We start from the raw sequence: 12,242 nt of genomic DNA on the forward strand, positions 1-12,242 counted from the left end.
TCTGCGCATGCGTAGCTCCTTCGTTGCAGTACCGCACTGCGGCCAGCAGGTGGCAGCAGATACCGCTGTTACGCATGCGCAGTTTGTTTTTCTTTCGTTAAGCTTTAGTGCGCATGCGCTAGTTTTTTGATGCCGTACACCGCTGTTGCGCATGCGCGGACCATTTCCGCCGTACAGGGCTTTGCCTATTGCGCATGCGTCGTCCCTCCGCAACAAAAATATTAAAAAAACAAATAAAAAAAGGCCAAAAAACCCCAAGCAAATAAAATAACATGCCCGAATCGCGGCAGAACCCCACTCTTTTCGTCAAGCGAACTGCCCCGACCCATCAGCTCGCACGGGGCAGCCTTTAGCTCGTGTAGCGCAGGCAGCCAATCACGTCGTGCTCTCCTGAGGCCTCAGGCGCCATTTTCCTGCCAGGCTCCGCCATCTTGGTGCCGGGCACGCCACTTCCGCGCATGCGCGGTCCCTGCGCTGCAGCGCCCGCCTCCGGCCAGCAGGGGGCAGCAGAGACCGCTGCACAAGCGCTCCCGCCCGGCCGCGCCGCAGCCGCAGCCCCGCGCTGCGAGCCCGGGGAGCAAAGAGCTGCTGAGGAATGAACCGCCCGCGCTAAGAGCCGCATCCCAACACACCCAACGCACCAACACCGCAACCCACAGCCCTGCGGAGCTACAGCAACGCACATCGGCAGCGCCCTGGTTATTGTCCTTTCCCGCGCCTCACAAGAAGACACACCGAGTAAAATACTACCTTCACAGTACTTGGCTTCCCTTTTGCATTCGTTCAACCTGCAAGGCTCTGAATTTGTGCCGTTCCAGTCCCTGTCTCCGAAACTCGCTATTCGGCTTTTTTTTTAATTTATTCATTATTTGCACCATGAGGAGGGACGTCTGCCCAGCTGCAGGGCCCAGAGGGAGATGCTGCCGACCCGCCAGGGAAACTCGCGGTTCGCAGCGAGGCAGAAGTAACGCACAAACAGCTGCCCGTCTTTCCCCACATTTAGAACACACACGTAACTGTTTGTCCACACCTCCTGAATTATCTGCTACAATGATGGAGCAGTGACAAACACTGCAAGACAGTTTGTAGATTATACATTTATGTTTCATTTATGATAGAAAAATCAGTGATAAGAGATCTCACCTATAGCTTTGATTCTGAAAGGGGGGGGGGGGGGAGCAAAACAAAACCAAAAAAATAAACAATACCCGCTGCATTATTTTGTAGTATTTGTTTGTGAGATAATCCGTCCCGGGCCAATGCTCACCTGCTTCTGAAAGTTGTCCCCTCCAGACAGAAAAAGAATAGAGCTGAGAGGAATGTGACATTAACCCTAACAGGCCGGGGGAAATCGGACCGTCTGGCTTCAAGCTGGCTCCAATTAGGATTATCATCACCAAAAAGATGGAAATCATTGCCAAACAGTGGTTAGAAATGTGATAAATACGATTAGAGCTCACGAGTAAAAAATACAAGGTTGTCAACAGAGGCTGAACGACACCCCAGCCATTACTGGCAAAGTCTTATAAAATATGGAGGGATGGCTAGGGAATGCCACATGGATTGACCGGGGCTGGGCATGGGGCTGCGGGACCGCCTTGTCATCATCTCCTTCCAGACAGCTCAGCCACACAAGAGCTGCTGCCCGGGGCATGTACAGTCAGATGTCTATGCAAAAAATATTATCTTCCTAGCTATGGCAACACAGCTGTTACACGAATAGGGCATGAATCAAACATTGATCTGCACGTGCTTTTAGAACATCAGCTTTGACCTTTTTGGAAAAGGATTTTGAAGGGGTGCAAGTAGCACGCGGGTTTCTGAACGAAAACCTGAAATCCCTAATTGTCATGGCTGCATTCAAAGGCTTTGGCTCTTGAAGCAGTTTATGTCGCCAGCTGCAATGTTAGACATCCAGAGCTTGAAACCAGATTTCCTCACCAGGTGCTTCATCAGCTTAAAAACAAGGGTACAGGAAAGGCTTTAAAGCGTCCTGAATGAAAGGGGCCGTAACATACGGTGTGACACACAGTTCGAACCCAAACGGAACAGGGGACTCGAGCCCCGAACCAAACCCCAAAAAAAGCACCTTCGCCTTACCAGGGAACTTGCTCCGAGCTCTTCGGGTCGGGGGTCAGAGATTCTTCCCGAAAATCCCTCGCTGCCGCCTGGAGATTCTGCGATTCCCCGGATCCCTCGAGGTGCAGGAGCGCGGTCCCGTCTGGGTCGCCAAAGTACAATCCGTAAAATCCGGTGGCAGAAAGAACCCTCCAGCGCTTCACTTGAGGTCCAAAGGCAGTCGTACCCCTCTTGTCACCTATTCTCACAGCCTCGCCCCCCGCAGCCGTTCCTGTTTGCAGGTTTCAGCTCAAAGGCAACACCCTATTTCTGAGAATAAACCTAGGCATCTGCAATGCCTTTTGTTTTACCCCGCCAGGCTTACCTCATTAGGTGAGTGTAATTGCCGAAAAAGAGCTCGCCGAGGTTTCCTGATAGGTTTATTGCCATCAGCAGGAAAAAAGATCAGAACCTGCTTCATAGGTTCTGCGACGTTTGATCAAGTGGGCACAAAACAAAACCTGGCCATCCTGTACACGATCCTCACGAAGTGCCTCAAAAAGTGCAGCCTGATGTCAGCCGGGCTGCAGAGAAACGCGAGCTGCCGTTTAACCCCCGCGCCGGGAGCTCTGCGGGGTCTTGCAGAGCCCTCAGCAAAGGGCTCGTTTGCAGCGCTCGGTGCCCGGGAACCGGCTGCCCCAAAGTCCCGAGGGGCTCGTTGGTTTGATCGCTCATTGTTTTCTCCCCCCCGGGCTGGGCCGATGGCGCCAGGGAGGTGCTGGTTTGTCTGGCTGTGCTGCTGGGGGGGGGGGTCTCTCCCGGAGCAGCCCCTCCCGGAGCCCCCCGGCCGCGGGGTGTGCGGGGGCAGCCGGGACCCCCGGCCCGGGCGTGCCGACCCCTGGGGAGCGGCAGCTGAAATTAACTGCATTTCGTTCAGGTGCCTTCTGCAATCTGGAACAGACCCAGCCCCTGCACCGCTCCGTGCTCTGGGAGCTGCTTTTCCCAGCGCTTCCCTGCGGGACGGGTGTCGGCAGCCGCCCCTGCCCGCAGCTGTGCCTGCAGTGCACAGCCCCCTGCCCGCCGAGGGCAGCCCAAGCCTGGAGTAAAAACTCGAGAGTTCCAGTGTTTCATAACATTCTGAAGATGATCGCTGTGAGGGTCAAAAAGAATTAAATCACCGAAAGAGTTCTTGCCTGTCTCCCAGTCATCTCCCAGGTACTGACTGGCATCATGATTCTGTTTGCATCCTGGAGTCATGTTCTTAAATAAATTGTGAATGAAACTGTCAGTAAGTTTGTGACACCCTTTCCAAGACACCAGGGGAAACACGGTTCACTTCTGGCTCCTTTACTGCCTCTTAGCAGTGTGAAAACCCTGCAGCAGGACCTTGCTGTGCCCTTTGGGAGCAGCTGCCAAGTTACTGGGCATCTTCAGAAATGAAAGCACTAGAAAGTGAAGAAACCTGTATCAGTATTTAAGAGTTGCAGTGTATAAAGGGAAACGGGAAAATAATCAGGCAGTTCAGAGCTGGCTGTTTTCCAGATCTGCCCTGCACTGAACAGGGCCTGCTGCTTGTTGCAAACGTGTGTGCATGGAGGAGTTGTAGAGAGGGATAAACATGTTTGTTGTGAAACTACCAGGGCTTCTAAAACCGGCTGTTCAGCCACTACACACAGAGGCACCTCTGGGTGCTCACAGCCCTCACTGGGAGTTGCCTTTGGATGGAGAAGTCACCTGTCAGAGGCTGGTGTAACAGCAGCCCACCTAATCGGTCTAGGTGGTTTAATTTTACCATTGATTTTATATCATTTAAATAAAATGCATTTATTTAAACCAAACCTGGCTCAGGAGCTCCCTGTGCTGTAAAAATTGTTGGAAGCTGGGAAAGTACTCAGAAGAGGCCTGTGTTCCCACACTTTCTTAACTTCTGTTAAGGCATTAACTTGAGCCCTTGCCAGAGACAGATGGGATGAAGCTTTGAGACAAACCCTCACAGATCCTTTTCTGGTGCTCTGGGTAAGGATGGGTGATTTCTGTGTACTACTGAAGTCTCTAGATTTGAAGCTCTTACCTAAACACTTCAGAAAGGCTTCAGGTCTGCCTGCTTAGGATCATGACACACAACTATCAAAGTATTTCATCCTTGCTGTATGGACAGAAGAAAGGACCATTTGAAGTGCAAGCTGGAACGTGTCCATGACTTTAAGTCTCTTTTGGAATCTATTGATACTCCTCTCTAACATCCTGGAAATAAGCTCCTGAATCTAACTGTGTTGCATGAAAAAGTCTCTTGCACCTGCTGCTTCCCCAGAAAGGCTCAAGGGACAGACTGTTTCCCCTCTACAGCTATGACCTTGTATGCATCTCTGAGGAGGCCGGGGGGCAACATCAGTGATTTTATTTGGATAGAAAAAAAGTTTCAAGAGAAAAAACACGTTACAGAACGTGATGAGCCTGCAGAGGTTTTGGCAACAGGACCTGGCAGTGTGGCAGCAGCCACTGCCCATGGCCAAGTCCTCCTCCCCTGGCACCTGCTGCCACCTGCCAGCCCTTGTGCAGCCACAGCTCAGGGCCCTGGTGGCACCAGCCACCCCTCCAGCAGATCCTACCCCACATCCCGTGCTTGGTGGAACGTCATCAGCATTTGCTGTCAGGAACAAGCACTGAAAAAACCCCAAAGTAATACCAGGTGACAACTTAATTGATTGCCAAGTCAAATAGATTTGAGATGGTTAAAAGAGACACATCTAAGCCACCACCCCCACCTGCTTCCCAGGCTCCACTTCACTCCATCATTACCCATCCCTCTATGTCCTCCCTCACTGAGTGGCACGCAGGGCTGGGGAACAGGGCTGGGGGTCAGTTCAGAACACTTTGCCTCTGCTGCTCCTTCCTGTTCGTGCTCTTCCCTTTCTCCAGCATGGATCTGTTCCCCAGGAATACAGCCTTTTGCAAACTGCTCCGGCGTGGCTCCTTCCCATGGGCTGCACTCCTTCCCAAACTGCTCCAGCAGAGATTCCCCCTTCTGATTTTTATATTGGAGAGGAAAGGAGAGTTCCAAGTGCTCTGGAGTCAGTGTCTGCTGATGGAATTGCCCTCCACTGCCAAGGGAAGCATTTACATGACGTTATCTGTGGACAGACCTTTGCCTTGCAAACCTCCTTTATCACAGCAGCTCTGGGCACTGGCTCTGTGGGGGTTAAAGCTCAGATGGAAGTCCTGGCTCCCCACCGGTTCCCCCCATCCTCCCCCAGAAGCAACAAGTGGATTTCTGTAGGTCCTGGGTGAAACACTTGGGGACACAGGATCTGCTATCAGCTCGGGTAAAACTAAATACCCCTGAGATGTGACAGGTCCAATCTCCTTGTCCAGTGCCCCCAAGACAGGTCAGGAACATCTATAGGAAAACATTTCTGCAAAACAGGAAAAGAACCTCCCTGGACTAAGGCAATGGATCTGTATTTGGAGACTTCCTTCTATTATTTGACTTTTTATGGATTTCAGTGAAAACTTTGCCAACTAAATATCATCAGAGTGAGCCATAGCTGATGTGCATTAAAAAAAACACAAATGAACAAAAAATGCAATAAACCAAAATAAGACCAACAACAACAACAAAAAACCCAGCTTGATTTCACTTTTTTAGTTTCCACAAGTGAGGAGAAAACACAACTGGCTGTTGGTGACTGGAACCAGAGGGTCCAGCTGTTCACCTCATGCACTGATGACCAGACATGTCCTTTTCTCTGTCCCTGAAAAAGGGAACACTGGAAGTGCAGATTTCTGCAGTGTTTACGCTCCCGGTTTAGGACACTGAAGAACCCAGCAGCCTCAATAGATTCTCCCTGCGGGCCTGATTGATCTGAGCAAAAGGACTTGAAATACTTGGAGAGCTGTTAGTCCTTCTAAGAAAGAAAAGAACAGTTGAAGATTTCTTGATGTATCCTCTTTGTCATTTAAACCATTTGCCAGGGGTTCCTGCATCTGTAATTTCTGAGAGCATTGTTGGGCTGTCCTCAAAAAAAGAGCTCTTGCTGCCCTTATCACCTACTTGTGATTCTATGTTGGGTTTTCTCTCCTAGAAGTAAAACAAAGGTATTTTTAGTAGTGAGACAGCCACACCTTGCCCGAATTCTTTCAGGCCTCTCAGAACAACCCCCCTGGGGTGCACTCAGGCTGCAAGTCAACTTATCTGTGTTTTCCTGATAAATCTGGCTGTGCAGTAAACTTGGGTTTGGGGAAAGACCATGTATGGGGCAGTTACGAGTCTGATAATGTCTACAGGCAGCTTCCAGGAATCCATCTGTTGAGTTGCTAATGATGCATCGGGATTTCTGGTTAAAAAAAAAGGAAAAAAGAAAAGGAAAAAAAAAAAAAAAAAAGCCTGGAATGTGGGACTGAATGATACTTACAGAGATACCTGCTGCAGTTTTCCTTCCCGGGACATGTTTTTAACAGGCGACAGACACAATTTAGCTTTGCCTCATTAGATCACTCTGAGGATGTCACTGTGAAGAAGAAAGATCTGCCAAATAATGACCAGCTGTTTCACTGGCACGGTCTTTCAGACAGTACAGCACCACATGTCCAGATCATCCTGTTGGGTAGAAATTAGTCTTTTATCTTTGATGGCCCCCATCTCCAGGGCAGGGGTGCTGGGGCAGGCAGGAGCCCCCCCAGGAGGGGGCAGGCAGGTCCTGCATGCCCTGGAGCGGGACCAGCAGCAGCTGTTACAGGGCCCGATACTGGACTGCCCCAAAAGCAGGTGTCCTCAGGGCAAGGTCCAGCAGCTGGACCAGGCTGAGTGAGGCCATCCCTGCTCCCTGACCAAAAGGCACAAAAAGCACTTCGGGGGCAGAAGCCTTTCTGGCTGGGGGAACCTGACTGTGTGGGAAGGAGGGACAGCCTGCAGCCTTCCTCCTCCTCACTGCAGACAGTGAACCGAGCAGGGTGGACACGGGTGTCGAGGTGACCCCCGAGGGCAGGGCTTTCTGGGCAGGGGCTGTCACAGGGGGGCTATGGTACCATCTCCTGTTGCCATCACCCCTCATGGGTACTCAGGCTAGAGGTGGCCCCAGGGATGGAAGACCCCAGGGGCCTGGTGCCTGCTCCACTGTCACAGCTCAGGGCACCCGGGGCCAGCCCCAGGGTGGCAGCAGGTTCCTGCATCCCGTGCCCAGAGGGACGCAGCTCCCTCCAGGTGAGCTGCTCCGCACAGGAGCTGAGCCACCTGCAGGGAGAGGATCCCTGCTGGCAAAACCTCCCGCAGGAGACCAGGCCCAACAACGAGCTGCCTCCTGCCTTTGTGGGTTTATTTTTTCTCCCGAGCTCTCAGAAACCACATTTGCTCTCTCCCCAAGCCAGGCCCAGGAAGGCTGCTGGGACAGCAGCGACACATGGGTTCCTGATCAATCGATGTGAAGCAAAGAGCTGCAGCAGCAGGGAAGCAGGCAGATACATCAACACACTTCCAGACAAGCCCAGCAAGTCTTGCTTTCCAGGTACCTATGTCCTGTTCCTCACAGCACATCCAGCTCCAGAATTCTTCTATTATAAGGGAACTAATTTTTTTTTTTTTTTCCTGCTCAAAATATTAGTAGGCACCAAATCAAGACAACTCAGACTGTTTCTCAGCTCTTACCAAGGTTCACTGGCAACCAACCCAGCACTTCTGCCACCCACTCTCTGGTCACTGTGCTATTTTTGCCAAACATAGAAAGAATTTTTAAAGCAAAACCTGAAGCAGACATGTAGGAATGAAGAATTCAGAAAAACACATTGAATTTTAATCATTATATGCAACTAACACAGAGCCTAGTAATGGTAATTTTAGGCCTCTCTAATTGACTTCTTTGTAACAACTCAAGATATAAAAGAAAAAAAGGAAATAAATTAGATCTTAAGTGATCTTAAGAAGAGGACATAGGGAAAAGCTAAACAAATTCCAGTTTCAATGAAAATAATTCAATCATTCCAACATTTTATTGACAGCTTCCCATCCTTTATCAACTGACTCCTCTGGTCTCAAAGCAGATGTTATTCACTGCCAAACCGGGAAAAAAAAACAACAAAAAAAAGTAATTCTACTTCAGTATAACAATGCAAAGTTCCATAAATAAATGAAAACATTTGACCTCCAGGCACAAGAGGTGTCAGTGAAAATGCCATGAAAGCTGCATTTTAATTTGTCCACTTAATTTCTCCAGGAAGAACCACCCAAGGTCCCCTGCAATTAGAAGAGCTTTGAACTCTGCTGTTGAGGGGGAGAAAATAAGAAAAGGATTTACCTCAGCAGCAGCCTGCAAGTCTGTGTAATGCATCTGAGCTGGGAGAAGCTGCATCTTGAACCATTCCTCCAGAGCCTCATCTGTGGACCTTGTTACCTTTTAACTGACAAAGTGAAAATGTACCTGTCAGTACAGCATAAGAAAAGACTGTTTCTGTTCTTCAGGTGCTTCCAACCTGATCCTGAAGAAGTCATTTAGGGGGAACAGCTGAATGTGATTGAGGAACCTCAACACTTTTGAGGGCAATAGGACCAGATATTGAACAGTGCATGGATAAATTTCAAGCTACTACAAAACCAGGATGAAATAAATGAATCATACAGAGCTTTGGGAAACAAGTACATACAAACATAATACATAAATCTGCATAAATGCAAAACAAAACTTCCAAGATTCATAGCTCCCAGCCAGGAGAGAGCACTGGGGAGATTAATGACAGTAAAGACCAACAGCAGCAGCAACATTAAGTGAAATTTGGATTTAATTCTGATCACATACTTAGGCAACTCTCCACATGTGGACAGCTAGTGCTTTTTTGGAAGGACAACTTTTCCTACTTACAGGTCCTAAATTGAAGGCTACCCAGAACAGAACACAGATGGAGTCATGGGACCTGCTATCCATAATCCAACAACAACAAAAGACAAATCAAGTTGAAACATCAGTTTCCATCATGGTTCATTAATTACATTTCTACTGTTATGAGGGTGTTACGGTTTTAAGAAAGTGAGACAGAGACTACATTTAGGAAGGAGACGTTTTTTATTGCAGGTGTGTACAAAGTTGGGTGCTTAGAGCCTTCCCACAAATTAAGCACCCCAAACAAGATTTTTCATTACATATTTATATGCAAAATGACAAAATCAGCAATCTTCCATGTCCATCCTCCCTATAATGATTAGTTAGCAATTTGCTTAGAATTATAACATGGTTATATTGCAATTTCTACTCTTACTCATGCTCAGGCGAAGGGCCTTGACCCAGGTAGGGGTCTTTTTGACCTGAGGGTGTGATTTTTAGTGTTATAATGACATACATACGTACACAATATGGCAAGTTCTACAGCTCCAACTGCCCAAGACTGGGTTAGCCATCCATCTTCTTGATTTTGGTTCTTCTTTAGCACCTCCTACGTTCCTTAGCTCCAATTATCCATATAGACCTCAAGTCTTCTACTAAGTTGGTGATTTACATAAGACACCATTTAAACCTTTTGATTAATTACCTTCTTCAAGACCTAGTTATTCCAGGGTGTCCTTGCTCAATGCTAGCTGTGCTACTTATTGTGTGCCTCTCTGACTACAATTTTAACTTCTATATGTATCTTTACAGGGTACTCATTACACAAAATAATAATTCTAAATTTCTGAGTTATTTTCTAACAATCTCCCCCCTCTGAGACTTGTTAAAGGCATCCTTTAGTCAAAACTCGTTCTTGTATCAAGTGCCTCAAGCTGACCACTGAAGGCCAAACAGCACTTGCAGGTGCATTGTAGAAGCACACAGGGACTTTAAAAAGCTAGCAAGATTATTCATACTATCATCAGCCATTTCTTGAGCCACATGCTCAAGTCAGGGAACTGGGAAGTTAACCATCTCCTGATTTCTTAAAATCCCAGAGATGTATCATTCCTTTGAATTTTGTGTTAGATCTTAGTTTGCTACCAAATCTCAATTAAATCAGTAGCAATTCTCCCACTCTGATCTACCTACACACAGCAGCTGGTATTAAATACTGTGCTTGCCCCTCCTTGAGAAGCTAAGAATGTATCTAAAACCATGTGTCATGAGCCGATGTTGGGGGAAGAAAATAACAGTTTCCCACACCATGATATTTGGGATAGCCACTTTTGTGGCTTCTGATACCTCTTGCAAAGCAAGGACAGCATCAGGGGTTCTGTTTCCAATTCGTTCTGTGAGAGCAGAAATGTTCACTAATGGCTTTTCCAATTCACTTACCCCAAGTCAAGGAACAAACCATCGGGCAAAGGAGTGAAATTTTGTGGGTCTTTCTATTAAGGTGTTGTTCCCTTTTTTTTTTTTTTTTTTTTTTTTTCATGAATTATCTTAACCATGGCCTCTGGTTCTCATCCTTTAATCTTTTTGTCACTGTGATACTGGGAATAACTTCCTAAAGTGCACATTCCTGACCAATTTGGAGGCAGGGCCTTTTGTGCTTTCTTCCCACATAACCAATACCAACCACTACCTTTCTGAACATTTCTAAAAGACTGGGATCACATATATGCCTAATTTGAAGATCAGAGTAATTCTTTCTTGTGAACTTCAGTCTTACCCACAAATTATTCCAGGACAAATTAAGAGGAATTGGCATCCCTACTAAGGGTGCCCCTTTAGTACTTTGTTTCGGAAAATGGGACCACATCCAGCAATTTGTTTGTTTTGCTATTCTCATAGTTTTCCCAATCATTTCCACATGAAGATTATGATTCCTCCCCTCCTGGTTCCCTTTAGTCTTCTGGCTCGGGAAGATGAGAAGAAACTACCACCATACTTACTTCATTGCTGGACTTCGGAACAGTAGTGTACCTATATAGAAACATAAAAAAAAAAAAAAAATCAATATTATTCCTTAAAAACACCCCAACCAATACAGAAAACTACTCCTTCTATACATTCTGAATGTGAGTATCAGTCAGATGCAAATTCATCTAGCTACTTTTTGATTTTGTTTTGTTAAGAGCAAAATATGTACCAAATGTACAGGAAAATAAGAGAAACAGTACAGATTTGACATTATAATGAGAACAAGACAAATTTAAGTAAATGCCTCAGACCATGTATTATTCAGTATAAAGTTATTCATTACTTATTAGTTGCCATTGCTTTTGCCATTGTTGTTTCTAAACAGAGACCACAAGCGGAAACTTCTAAAATGAGAACAAGTGATCTTGAGTACAGCAAGTGAAATACAAGCAATTCCGTACAACAGAAAGAAAACATCTTGTAAAAAAAGAACTTCGAAAGAAGACCGGGGAATGATCATTGGTAACAATCCTGCTGCCCACTGCCAGCATGCTACAGTTTAATAATAAAAATGTGCAACTGTTGTACACACACATATGAACTGTGTGTGCAACTGATTAGTGAAGAAAGTGGGCAGCAGAGAGAATGAGGGTGATTTTGCCTGGGAGTGCTGGAAGAATGAACTGGCCTTTTGGAGATAAAGAAGTCTGATTTTGTCAATTACGTTATCAACTACTCAGAATTATCTCATACAGTCATGAAATGGATTATCCAAAATTTAGGTTGGAAACACTGGACTGCTGAAGCATTATCCTATGAGAAGTGGGTGATGGTGGACAAGGACTCTCAGATAGTATCACCATTTGACTCAGGTCCGACAGCAACGCTCTCGATCCCTTCCCCCTCCCACCCAGGTAGGGAAGGAGAGAGAGAAAAAGAGAGAGACTTGGCTGGATTGAAAAATAAACTACACAGCTTTAATTAAACACCAATGATATAAGAAAATATATACAATTATGTACAAATATGTTCACATATGTGCAAGAGCCTCTCGCCTCCCCCCACCCCCAGCAACTCCCACAGCATCTCCTGAGCTGGGAACAGTCCCAAGAAATCCTGGAGCTGCTGCTGGAGAGAGAGCAGAGTGATGAGGGTCAGGAGAGCTGGAGCCTGGGGGTCCACGTGAGGGATGGACAGAGTCCTGCTCGGACACCGTCCATGGACAGAGGAGAAGGGAAGAAGCAGCAGGGAGGAAGTTGTCTTCTGTGATCTCTGTGCTTCCCCTGAGCTCATGTAGCTCTCTGGAATGGAAGATCTCTGGCCAGTTTTGCTGTCTGTCTAACTCAGCCTCCTCTGGGGGGTCAGAGATCATCCTGTAGCGTCTGAGCCAGCAGAGTGAAGGTGCAACCT

At 47.1% G+C, this 12,242-nt stretch overlaps 1 long non-coding RNA gene across 1 annotated transcript; it reads right to left on the bottom strand.

Moving 5' to 3' along the window:
• Positions 1-4,439: 4,439 nt before the first annotated feature.
• LOC127389189 (uncharacterized) lies at positions 4,440-6,568 on the bottom strand. Its single transcript, XR_007890569.1, has 2 exons — positions 6,471-6,568; positions 4,440-5,471 (listed from the first exon to the last, which is right to left on the bottom strand). It is a non-coding gene; the product is annotated as an uncharacterized LOC127389189 (long non-coding RNA).
• Between the last annotated feature and the right edge of the window lie 5,674 nt (positions 6,569-12,242).

The sequence above is a fragment of the Apus apus genome, chromosome 11, assembly GCF_020740795.1.
Source record: "Apus apus isolate bApuApu2 chromosome 11, bApuApu2.pri.cur, whole genome shotgun sequence".
NCBI classification, from domain to species: domain Eukaryota; kingdom Metazoa; phylum Chordata; class Aves; order Apodiformes; family Apodidae; genus Apus; species Apus apus.